This window comes from Adiantum capillus-veneris, chromosome 20 (genome assembly GCF_014529385.1).
Source record: "Adiantum capillus-veneris isolate H3 chromosome 20, ASM1452938v2, whole genome shotgun sequence".
Lineage (NCBI taxonomy): Eukaryota > Viridiplantae > Streptophyta > Polypodiopsida > Polypodiales > Pteridaceae > Adiantum > Adiantum capillus-veneris.
Window position 1 is genome coordinate 118,705,905 of NC_140950.1, and position 14,014 is coordinate 118,719,918.

The following is a 14,014-nucleotide window of genomic DNA, read 5'->3' on the forward strand; positions in this document are numbered from 1 at the left end:
TATTCGCCTCCATTGTCACTACAAAGCTTCTTGAAACGAAGACCAGCTTGAAGCTTTGAAACTTTGTGGAATTGTTCGTATATTGTGAGAAATCATCAATGAAGGTAATCAAGTAGCGACATTGTGATCTCAAAGAAGGTAGCGGTCCACATATATCAGTATCAACAAGATCCAATATGTCATGAGAATGAGTTGTATTTGAGAGAGAAAAGGGTTTACAAATATGTTTTTCAAGAGCACGAAGCTCAAAAATTCCCACATGGGGATGAACTTAAAGATCCATTCCGTGAACAAGATCACGACGCTAAAGATCAAAGAGTTTTGAGAAATCATCATGAACAAAACGGTGATGCCATACTAAGCAATCATGATTACCTCGAGCAGTGACAACATTTGCTACATCTTTATTGAGAGAGGTTTCAAACAAATTACCGGTTTGAGGAGTAGTGGCTATAGTTTGCCCATCTTTCCAAGTTGCACATTTAGTATGATCAAATCCAACAAAGAGACCAAGATAACCAAGTCTAGCAACTAAAAGAAGATTACGTTCAAGATCTGGTACATGTAATACTCCTCGCAAAATTTGGGTGGAAGAAGATAAGGTACCAGAATATTGTTGGAGCTATATATGGCTCACTCTACTGAACTTAGTCTCACCTATATATTTGTATCTTGTCCTCAATATGAATCAATCTTTGGGAGCGTATATGGTGTGTCTCTTGTCTCGTCTCTCTCTCTTTCTCTCCACATCTCAACATGGTATCAGAGCGGTAACAATCACATGCGGATTCAATTCATGGTGACAACAGTTGTGTATGCGATTCGCATGTAAGATTCAAAATTGTTACAAATTTTATTTTTGAGCGTTGATTCTTGTTAAGTGTGGTTGTTTTGTGTTAGGAAGAATATGACTAGTGTTTTATGTGGCGTTTATTTCTAATCAATCTAATCATTGATTACGTTTTCTTGTTAATGACACCCTGAACTTCATCTCAAATTTTCTTGTTGTTCTGCTCAAAATTTGGAGAAATAGGAAAAGCGCGATGGAGCGTAGGGCAAAAACACTTTTCATCCAAAACTTGTTCGTCTCCTCGAGCTCTTCGATTTGAGTTCTAGGTTTGCGTCAATCGGAGTTCGCAGCAGAAAGTTATGCTGTTTTTACTGCAATTGAGCTTGACGCAGCTTTCTTCGTCCTACTTCTTCGTGAAGCGTCCATGATCGTTTTTATTATTTTGGCGTTAACTTTTTTGAGAAGATTTAGCTTTTTGCTATTCATATTGTGGCGGTCAATCTTGCGTCTCACGCCACTCTATTTTGAGGACTCTTTTATTAATAACGTCTCCTTTACCCTGCCTTTTTGAGTGACGTCTCTCGCATCTTTGGACATTCCTTGAGCATCCTTCTTGCGTTTATCGTTGACAGAACGCAGTACTCATATCTCTCTCATTCTGAATTGCGGTCTTCACCATATATGGTGTGCATATTCTGCGATCTTATCTTATACGTCTTCTCGCAACAAGATATGGCTATGAATATTCTTGTCAACGGCTTTCCTTCTGGCCAGCGTTCTGTTCCTCCTTTCCAAGGTCAAGGATTTCTAGGCTGGAAAGCAAAGATGTTGTTAATTCTTGAAGGCGATGAACTCTCGGATGTTGTTCTTGGAAATCGTGTTTGTCCGCCTCAGCCTGTTGATACGGATAATGATAACGTGCTTATCACTGAAGGACCTTTATTTGAAGATTGGAATGTTGCCTATACGGATTGGCAACGACGTGATAAAGCAGCTCGTCGGTATATTCTTTCTGTTGTTACTGATTCCCTTTTGCTTGATATGTATGAACTTCCTACTTCCCACGACGTATTTAAGTACCTTATTGCAAACTTTCAGAAGAAATCTGTTACATAAATACTTTATTTGAAAGGGTTGCTTAACAAGTTACAACATGAAGTTGGTACTGCCATGACGAGATATATTGAATCTTTCAAATCTATTATTAATCAACTTGCTGCTGCCGGTGATCCTGTTCCACAAAAGCAGCTGATTACACTTCTCTTTGATACGGTGAAGGACTCTTCTTATGATAACATTGTTACTATTCTCTCTAATAAAGATGGTCTTGATTTCGACCAAGATTGCATGTCTTTAATTGAATACTCTCAACGTCAATAATGTCGAAATTCTGGTCACGATAAAGCTATTATTTCACAAGAGGAGACTGAGTCACCAGAGATGGAACGTGCTTTTTATGCTCGAAGGCGTCCATTTCGACGAGGAAACCGCAGAGGTGGCCGTCGCAATAATATTTTTTCTCGTCTCAAATTTCCTAATAAGCAATGTTCTTACTGCAACAGAAATGGCCATACTGAAGATGATTGTTGGGCACGTCAATATGATGAAGAACACAATATTACCACAAAACAACCACGTTTATCTAGAGACTCTTCTTCTTCTTCTTGTGAATATTGTGGACGATCTGATCATCCCACTTATATGTGCTATAAGCGTCGATTCGACACAAATTGGAATAGAGCATATGCTATTGAACATCGAAACAACATTGTACCAGAAACAAGCTGCGTCCTATGTTCAGTTGCTCCAGACAGAATACTTCATGTACGTGATGGATCACTTTTTATTGTCGATTTTGGTGCTACAGGAAATATGACATCTCAGTCTAAGTGGCTCCATAACTATCATCCACTGCCAGTTTAACGTGTTGTTTACCTGCTGATGATACTACTTGTCAAGTAAAGGGTATTGGAGACTTATATCTTGGTACCTTATCTTCTTCCACTCGAATTTTGCGAGGAGTATTACATGTACCAGATCTTCAGCGTAATCTTCTTTCAGTTGCTACACTTGTTGATCTTGGTTTGTTTGTTGGATTTGATCATACCAAATGCCGAATTGAGAAAGATGGATAGTATATAGACACTGCTCCTCGAAACGGTAATTTCTTTGAACTCTCTCTCAACGATGCTATAGCAAATATTGTCACTACTCCAGGTGATTATGATTGCAAAGTATGGCATCACCGTTTTGTTCATGCTGATTTCTCAAAACTCCTTGATCTTCAACGTCATGATCTTGTTCATGGCATGGATCTTACAGCCCATACCCTTATGGGAATTTGTGAATTTTGTGCTCTTGGGAAACACAATCGTAAACGCATTCCTCTTTCAAATACAACTCATTCTCATGACATATTGGATCTTGTTCATACTAATATATGTGGACCTCTTCTTTCATCACAATATCGCTACTTCATTACTTTCATTGATGATTTCTCAAGGTATACGACTATATTTCTACTTAGACAAAAATCTGAAGCCTTATCTTCAAACTCGTCGTTGCCTTAAGGAGCTTCGTAGTGACAATGAAGGCGAATATGTTTCTCGAGAGTTTGTGAGTTACTGTGCTGACAGTGGAATTCATCATGAACACACTATTCCATATTCGCCTCAACAGAATGGTGTTGCTGAACGAAAGAATCGCACTATTCTCAATGTTGTAAGATGTATGCTGATTCATTCTGGCTTATCTCGTGTTTTCTGGGCTGAAGCTACTTTGACAGCAACAGTTATTCAGAATCATCTTCCTACTACTACACCCTCTCGTAAGATACTCATCATAGCATGGACAGGTGACATTCCTTCTGTATCTCATTTTCAAACCTTTGGATGTATTGCTTATATTCATGTTCCCAAAGAAAAACGAACAAAGCTTGATGCTCCTGGTCTTAAAGTTATTTTTATTGGATATTATGACACCTCCAAAGGTTACAAATTCTATGACCCTTCCTCCAAGAAAGTAATTGTGAATCGTGATGCTACTTTTAACGAATAGCTTATGGGAGGCTCATGGTCCATGGATGATTCTGATGATACTAAATCATTGCTTCAGGCTTTTCCATTTCTTTCAGAAGATGCAACTCTTCCTATAGAGCAACTTTCCTCTTCACAACCATCCATTCCAAATGTTGCCAATGATGATATTGATAATTTCTTTGATCTGCCTATTGATTTTGAACATGGCTCATGTCATGTTTATGATGACGATATTGCTGATAATGCTTTTTCTTCTTCAGAAGATCCCGTTACTTATGATGAAGCTATCTCTTCACCACAAAAGGATCAATGGCAAGAGGCTATGGAAGCAAAGTACGATTCTCTTATCTCTAAAGGTACATGGATATTAACTAAATTACCTCCTGATCGTACAACTATTAAATGTAAGTGAGTGTATAAGACAAAAGTAAAAGCAGATGGATCTTTTGACAAGTTCAAGGCGCGTTTAGTTGCAAAAGGTTACTCCCAAGTAGCTGGTGTTGATTATCAAGAGACTTTTTCATCAGTTGTTCGCATTACAAGTGTTCAAGTTTTATTGGCATTTGCTGCTCAATTTGATTTAGAAGCTCATCAAATGGATGTGCGAATTGCTTTTCTTAATGGTGACATAGAAGAGGACATTTATATGGAACAACAATGAGGGTTTGTTATTCCAGGTAAAGAAGACCTTGTTGCTCAACTCCATAAGGCACTATATGGTCTCAAACAAGCTTCGCGAGCCTGGTATACAAAATTTGATCTTTTTATCACCTCTAAAGGATTCATCTCTTGCTCGTCAGACCCCAACTTATACATAAAACGCCAAGGTAGCAGTTTTGTGATTCTTGCTCTTTATGTGGATGATACCATCCTTGTTTCCAATGATTTGGGATTTTTTCAGCAAGTGAAAAATTTATTGTCTTCTGCATTCGATATGGTGGATCTTGGAGAGATTCACTCTTGTCTTGGCATTCAAATGCAACGAAACCATACAAAAGGTATTTTATTCCTTCGACAATCAAAGTTTATTGTAGATACTATTCAAAAATTTGGTATGTAATCTGCACATTCAGCCAACACACCTTGTCTTGCGAGCTCTACGAAGAATACTTTTGAGAATGGCGGTCAACTTGTCACAAATCAACCTTATGCTAACTTGATTGGATGTCTTCAGTTTGTTGGCATGAACACTTGTCCTGATATTCTGTTTGCTGCTAATTACCTTGGACAACATCTTGCATGTCCTTCTCTTAAGCATTGGTCTGCTGCAAAGCGTGTGTTGAAATACTTGAAAGGCACTACAAATTTTGGTTTAGTCTATCGACGACAACTCACATCGTATTCTATGCAATATCTTTCTCGTTTGGGTTACACAGATGCAGACTGGGCAAGCTCACATTTATCTATGCGATCTACTAGTGGAAATTGCTTCTTTATGAATGGTTGTTTTGTTTCCTGGACCAACAAGAAACAACGTTGTGTTGCAGTTTCTACGACTGAGTCAGAATATGTTGTAGCATCCCTTGCAGCTCGTGAGCTGATTTGGCTTCGACAAATGTTGGTTGATATTGGTCACTCTTCTCTTTCTAGCACACCCTTGCGGTGTGACAACCAAAGTGCTATTAGTCTTGCAAAAGACTATGTTCAACATAATATGTCAAAGCACATTGATGTCCATTATCATTATGTCAGGTATGAAGTACGCAAAGGAACCATTATGGTTGAACACTATCCAAGTGACCAGATGATTGCAGACATTTTGACCAAAGGCCTCAATGAGTCACCTTTCATCCTCTTGCGCTCGGAGCTTGGAGTTGCTTCGGCCTCACTCTTTCTAGATTAGCTTCTTTGCTATTGTAATAGCTTTGTACATATGATATTGTAATCTTTTAGGTACCATGCACTATGCACACTCCAGATTTGCACCTTGTGATATCTAAGTCAGTTGAATATTTGTACATAGATGCACAATTCAGTTTCACATCATCACGGCTGGTTCATATCACTACAAGAGGTTGTGTGCTCTTGTGACACTGTTAGCGACGGAAATACACTGGGTTTTTATAACCCCCTGCGTCGCTAAAACCGTTGCTAATAGCGTCTCTACGAGAGCGTCGCTATAACCGTCGCTATGACCGTCGTTATATGCGTCGCTATAAGCGTCGCTATATAGAGACGCTCATAGTGACGGTTATAGCGACGTTTACACAGAAGTCTATAGCGACGCTACAGAGCCATAAATAGCGACGCCCGAGAGATTTTTTTTTTTGGTGACAGGACATTGAATGCCCTGCCACCCATCAACCATATTGTACTTGATTCACTTTTTAAAAAAAGTGCAAGGGTAGATAATAGACCCAAAATAGTCACCCTTAAGACGCATTGTTTGCAAAATTGACAAGCGTAAAATTGACAATTGTACACATCATAGGCAAAATGAATTGATTGGCAAATGTAATAATGACAATTGTACAACATCATAGGCATAAAGAATTGATTAGCAAAATGAACTGCAGTGACAAATGTAATAATATACATGGTTCAAAAAGACGTATAAAATCCGTCTCATGATACATAAGGTATGAGAAACCCTAAACTAATGCTATCTAGCTACGGCTAAACTGACGTCATCTAGTTAGACGTCTCATCGCGTTCAAGCGGCGTATCTGTCGAATTCTGCAAAAAGAGACAATAAGATAGCTTTTAGTAAGTATAAACATATAACGACATTTATTAAACAATACAAAAAATAGAAAAGAGTAAACCCTAATACTAACCATGCCGCCGCGAGAACTGAGAATGTCCATCAGGGCGTTTAAGCCCTTCCTGCCTACGTACTCGCGCTCGTACGGTGTGGGATTATGTCCTGTCATCGACCACTGTCAAAACATACAAAGAATTCATTATGTTAGAATTAAAAAATTCATAAACTCTAAACTATCGAACATAAAGAGCAATGCGAAAACACTTACAAAATCGGCCTCAAATGATGCCCATCCACCGCTCCCCAAGTGGTGCGAGCTCCCTGCCCCTACTCGCGCTCTGGCTGCATCCTTTTGTTGCTTCCACTTGTCGGGATTCTCGCGCGCTGCTTTCTTCGCATTCTTCCAATCTTCTCTGGCCAGTCAACCTGGCCTGTTCCACCCATGCTTGATTGCTTTTTGCACTTCGTAACGCTTGTGTTTGTAGTATTCGCGCATTCGAATCTTCATCAGGTCTTCATTGAAGCGCTGATCCCGTGTTGAAACGGGAAACTCATCATGAAGTATGCTGATGACTTTGTTTTTTAAATCACTTGGTACTTCACTCCATTTGTTTAGTATGTAGTGTCTAAACAGCTGAGAGCAAAGACCACGCATGCACAAGATCACCTTCTTGCCGTCATCATCCATGATGATGCCGTCGCTGAAGTCGACGGAGTAAGGCAAGCCCTCTGGCTGGTGACACGTGAACCTGGGTGTCCCGGCAGGGGTCTCTAGCGGCGTGTTGATGGGGGTACGGATGTCAGGTGTCTCCACCGACATCTGCGCCCCGAAGAGAGGAGTGTCGAGTGGGGTGGCCCCTGGCGGAGTAGGTAGAGGTGTGTAGCTGCTAGGAACACTCAACCGTGCAAAACCTGGTGTAGATGGCGATGCTGTGGCTAGTGTGGGGGCGGGCAAAGAAGGGGAGGGTAAAGAGCCTCGTCGAACATGAGGCGGTGTGGAGGCATCGGTGGAGGAATCCCCACAACAACCGCCACCGCCACCACTAGAGCGCCGGTGTCTAGACAAGTGTGAAGCTTGTCTCGTCGACGCCGAAGCTTCGGAGCGCGCAGAATGCTCCGAAATAGAGGGAGATGTGGATGGAGTAGGATTGCGCTATGATGCGCCAGAGAGATGACGCTCCACGTACCACTGTCTCTGCTGCGGTGACAAAGAAGAAAGAAACTCCTCATCATCCATACCTGCATTAAACACACGAATATTTAAACTTAATATTGAATGAATAGAGTAGACAATGACGCAAAGACCATTAAATACAATGACAAAATGACACATATAAATACAATGACGCAATGAATTGAGTGATAGAAGAGGCAAGTCGAAAACTCAGAATTTTCAATCACGTTATACACCATGGAAGGTACTTAGAGAGCCAGAGCTTTTACAACACGGAGAAAAATTGTTCAAATACAATATTTGTGGCTTTAAGAGATCTCTCTCTCATCCTCGCATAACTCAACATAACTTCCTATATCTATATAGAGCTCTCCGTTTAAACACATATCCTCTATTTCATTTTGTAGCTCCTCTGCATGCACCCCATATAGAGTAGTAGCATCTTGATGCTCGTCTGGCACCACCGCAGCGGCTTTTGATTGAGCATCTTCTCTGATCTCCTCCATTGATGCCGTTGTGATTGGCACATGGTAGCCTTCATACGTCCTTGCACTACGAGGGGCTACCTCTATGACGTACCACCAGTTTGATGTAGACTTTGTAGGATGAAATATTACCTGCCAGAGCCACATAACTTACATGAGAGCTTTCAAGCACATAACTTGTAAAAGGGGATGTTAACTATTTACATACTTACTTGTTCACAATGCTCTGGTAGTACGAAAGTGTCTCTTAGGTCAGTCCATTTCTTAGTAGAATCCACCTCAAGAAAACCAGACTCTCCTCTACGCACAGTAGCGTTGCGACCCTCCATGATTATCTTGAACCATTGCACGTCGAACAAGTCGACAAAAAATCCTCTGTAATCGATCCTCAAAATCTCTTGGAGCGTGCCGAAGTAAGTGAGTTCCGCCACCACAGGATCTGCATCAGAGGAACGTTGTCGACTAGATTGTTCAAATTTTTCCATGAGTCCACAATCTTGAGTAAAACGCTTTTTGTCGATTCGTTCCACCCTAAAATGTCGACCTTTACACCATGCTGCCATGTATGACTTATACTACAACGAACAAAGATTATGAGTGGCCATTCAAACGTTTAGAAATAAAGTCACTAGCTAGTCGTACATTGCAAACTTACCTTGATCGCGCAACCCCGAGAGTACTCCCACTCTTCCTCGGTCACTTCGTCACCGCATTGTTGTGCGCTTTTCAATTGGTTGTGCAACCATCTTAAGCTCATGAAGGTTGGTAGGCTCTCCAGAACCGTCGGATAGTGCATCGGTGGTCGTCTTCCCCGTCTCCACTCGATTCGTGCCCTTTGTTGCTCTTGCTTTGCATCCTCATATTGTGAAATCCACTTTTGCATCACTGGATTGTGAAGCATGCAAAATCGGTGGATTTTAGCCTCTAGATCAGCCGTCATCTTCTTCTCAACACCGAGATTGCACATGACAATCCCAGATACGCGCTCATCATCTATGGTTCGCTATAGCGTGTCCTGGGCTTTATCAAATCCGTCTAGCCACTCTCCAATGTACACTACGGACTCTGATACCAACCAACCTTCTGCCATGCTACCCTCCGGACGTGCCTTTTGACGCACATATCCCTTAAGCGTTTTCATGAAACGTTCTAAGAAGAACATCCATCTGGAATGAACTGTGCCAGCTATTTCCACCTCATCAACTATGTGAACAAGAAGATGCACCTGAATGGTTAGCATGGTAGTAGGAAAATGTTTCTCAAACATGCACACAAGCTCTGCAGCATTTAGTTTGGCGAATGGTATGGAGTCTACGTTGATCTCCTTTTGTGAGATCCATTGCACCAGCTTTGCAAGTTTGTAGATTGTGTTACGGATGTCGAGAGACAAACATCCCTCAATGGCAACCGCTATAAAAAAACTGTAAATTATGTGCAACAATGATATTAAAGTCCACATTTTATGCAATGATATTAAAGTCCACTATGAACGTACCTGACACATTTTATGCCAATCATGTGACTTCAAACCAGTAGGCTTTCCTTCTTTAGTAAAACACGTTCGGAGCGAGTGCATTACGCCAGTGGGGGTCCGCAAAGATCGAATGGTCTCTTTTACTTTGCGTTCTTGGGCTCCTGTGAAAATCCATGGTGCTTTAGGGAGTTTTATCGATCCATCAGACGTTGTTTGCGGCCAATATTGCTCCATACGATCCACATTTCTAAGGTCAACTCTGGCTCCCAAAGTATCTTTCTTACCGGTCAGATGGTCCCATAGTAGATTACCCACATTCTTGAATATGTGCATTGGATCGAGCAAGTGATTGATCATGAGTCGGGGCCAGTATGGTAACTCGTACCATAGAGATAGTCTCTTCATCCCTGGAGGCAATCCGTCATCGCACATCTCCTTATCCTCTTACCATGCTTGTGCAGACATCCTTGGTGGCTCTCTTCCCAAAAAGCCGTCGCGTAACACATGATTCTCTGGAAGATACACTTGATGACCTTCGTAGATTTGCTTCTTCAGTGAGGGCGCCCTACGTGCATTCAGTCTAGGTCCACATGTGACACATGCTCTGTATTCGCTTGTTTGAAGCCCTGCACGTATACACATGATAATAGATCAACTATGGGAAAAAACAAGATTTACAGTGTCTGAGTGAGGAGTGTGAATAGATCACCTGAGAATTCTGTTAGCCCGGGATAGTCATGCATGGTCCACATTAGAATGCCTCTGATCAAAGCATTCCATCGTCCTGTGTGTCGGCTCATATCCACCACCTCTATGCCAATCCATAATTGTTGTAGCTCTTCCAATAGTGGACGAAGATACACATCCATATTCCCCACTTTATATCGCCCTGGCACAATCAAGCTTAGCCATAGGTGCCCCTTCTTCATAGTCAACCACGGGGGAATGTTGTAGTTGACGATGACAACGGGCCATACACTGTAAGATGTTGATCTTTGACCAAATGGATTTACGCCATCCATAGCCAGGCCTAAGCACAAATTTCGAGCTTCCCTGGCAAAATCCGACCATGTTCCATCTATATGTTTCCAGGCTGCGCAATCTGCAGGAATTCGTAGCACACCATCCAAAGATTTATTCTCCTCATGCCATGATGCTAGGGCGGCCATGGACTTACATTCGAAGAAATGCTTGATGCGAGGAAGCAGAGGAAAATGTCGCAAAACCTTTTGTGGAATTTTTGTCCCGTGGAGATCTACTCGATATCTTTCGGAATCACATTTCGGACACTTCTCCATGTCTATGTATTCCCCTCTGAAAAGAATGCAGTCATTAGGACAAGCGTGGATAGAATTGTAATCCATCCCCAAGTTTTGCAAAATCTTTCTTGCTTCATCTCGGGAATCTGGCATCACATTGTCAGCTGGTAGTATGTGCTCTTTAAGCAATCTACACAACATAAAAATACGATACAGTCGTGTAAAAATCTATCAGATCATTATACATTTAGAGTTTTATTAAAGTAAACTAATTGTAATTGATCACCTAAAAAGCGCTCAGACGCTAGTGTCACTCCATCCAAACTTTGCCTGCATGTTGAGAAGAACCAGGAGTGCTTTCAATCTAGACATACGTGCTCCATTATACAATGGCGTATCGGCTTCACTTTTCATATCATCATAGATAAGCCTTTCTGAATCCATGATCGTCGCGATCATTTCATCAATCTCGGGCTCAGACATTGCCTCGTTGGGAATGTGCTCTGCATGATCATCCCCCGAGCTGTCAGAGGCTACATCTTGTGGCCTCATATATGCTGCTTAACGAAAGCGCCTGCGAACACGTCTATTGGGTTGCAAGATTGCTGCTTGTTGGCCAGCGTCAGAGTCCGACGAGTTATAATTGGCAACAACTCGATCTATAATAGATGGATCGAACTCGGAAAATTTGCGAACGTGCTGCAAAGAAACACGTCTTGTCCGTCGCACAGCATGCTTGCATTGATTACAAGGACATAAGACCCTCGTTGAGAGATAGGTGTTTCGGTTGGACGGTACCATATCCTCGTCACTACTCATAATGAGGATAAAAATCTTATAACCTGGACAACAAATTTAATACTCTATTGGCATTCTTCGTCTTATCTCTCTCTCTCTCTCTCTCTCTCTCTCTCTCTCTCTCTCTCTCTCTCTCTCTCTCTCTCTTTACCTCACATTCTCTAGTCATGTCCAATCCCCGCACACCTCGGTCTACAGGTGCACGGAGATCAGAACCACCGGGTTATAATCTCGTCTTTATTGGTCAATACCTATATTTGTGGGTACAAGAAATCCACAGACCCACGTCTATATGATACTGCATGTAGTGGACAAAACCCCTTTGCCTCTTCTCTAGCTGTAGCACTTCACAGCATCTTAACATCTTTTCACAGTAGATCTCTTCACTGTTCGTCTAACTCTAAACCCTAAACCGTAAGTAATTCTTGAGTGGACTTGATCTAACGTAAATAATCGTAAATCTAAATAAACGTAAATCTAACTAAAAATAAACCTAAATCTAATTTAACGTAAGTCTACATCTAACCTAATCTTTAACGTCTTTTGGGATAGTTTCCTACGACGTTAAAACTCTCTTCTTCTTGTGTGTGTGTTTGTGTGTGTGTGTGTGGGTAAACCTAAATAAACCTAAGTCTAATCTAATATAACATAAATCTAAATCTAACGTAAATTATGTTATATTAAAAACAAAGAAATAAACTAACAGGGATTATAAGAAACTTAAAACTGATTTAACACATAATTTTTCACATAACTCGGTAAGAGTTGGCATTCTCATCACTAAAGATGTGAGAGTTAACTTCCGGAGGTGACGCTGCCTCATCTCCATCCACATCTGACGACAGCAATTGGACCTTTAGACCGTTCTTGCTCTTGTTACTAACTTTGAAGTTGCTGTTGAATGACTAGAGGTTGTCTAGATGGTCATTGTGTCGGGGATGTAGTGACTCTTGCCACCCTGAAGATCCACCTTCTTCCCTATCTTCTGAAGACATTTCACCAGTACTTTTGGATCGACGGAGCCCACCATGAGTGAAGGCAGCAATACCCTATATTCCATTGAGGGCTTTCTTCACCCGCTTCATGCAGGCATCGCAGTCTATGGAGACCTAAATCTAATCTAATATAACGTAAATCTAAATCTAGCGTAAATAAACGTAAATCTAATTAAAAATAAACCTAAATCTAATCTAATTTAACTTAAATAAACCTAAATCTAATTTAACGTAAGTCTACATCTAACCTAATCTTTAACGTCTTTTAGGATAGTTTCCTACGACGTTATAACTCTCTTCTTCTTGTGTGTGTGCGCGTGTGTGGATGCGTGTGCCAATAAAAAGAGATAAATGGTATAACCTTTCTATCACCCATGCCAAGTATGATAGATTGGTTATGCCATTTCCCTCTTGAATAATAGGTCTTGAGTTCAACTCCTCGTCGGCTAGATCTTTAGGTCTTTTAATTTTAATTAGTTTCCTACGACGTTAAATTAGTTTCTCTCTCTTTCTCTCTCAATGTGTGCGTTTTTTTGTTTATGCATGTTTTCTCTCTCTTTTCCTCTCTCAATGTGTGCGTTTTTTGTTTATGCATGTTCTCTCTCTCTTTTCCTCTCTCAATGTGTGCGTTTTTTGTTTATGCATGCTCTCTCTCTCTTTTCCTCTCTCAATGTGTGTGTGCATTCTTTGTTTATGTATGTGTGTGTGCGTTTTTGTTTATGTTTGTACTCTCTCTCTCTCTCTCTCTTTGTCTCAAAAACACTATGTGTGTGTGTGTATGTGTGTGTGTGTGAGAGAGAGAGAGGGAGAGAGAAAGAGGGGAAGGGAACATGAGAGTGAGGAGAGGGAAGGAGCATACCTGGCTCTCCTTCCTCTCCTCGTGTGTGTGTGTGTGTGTGTGGAGAAGAAAGAGAGAGAGAGAGAGAGAGAGAGAGGGAGAGCGTTACCTGCTCCTTGCTTGAGGGCGCCGAAAAGCTCAAATCTGAGATCTGAGTTTTTGGGCGCTCTTTGTTATTTTTTTATCCCAGTCGGCGTCGCTCTGAGTGTCGCTATGAGCGTTGCAAATTTACAAAGAAATTTGCGACGCTCATAGCGACGCCAGGATTTTTTTTTTTGAGCGTCGTTGTGTGAGCGTCGCTAATATGAATAGCCTCTTGTAGTGTATTTCACATTGTATAGGGGCTTGGGTTTTTCCCTTAAACTCCCCAAGTGTTTTTTCATCCAAAGCTAGAGACCTTTGTTTGAGTGGGGGTGTTGGAGCTACATATGGCTCACTCTACTGAACTTGGTCTCACCT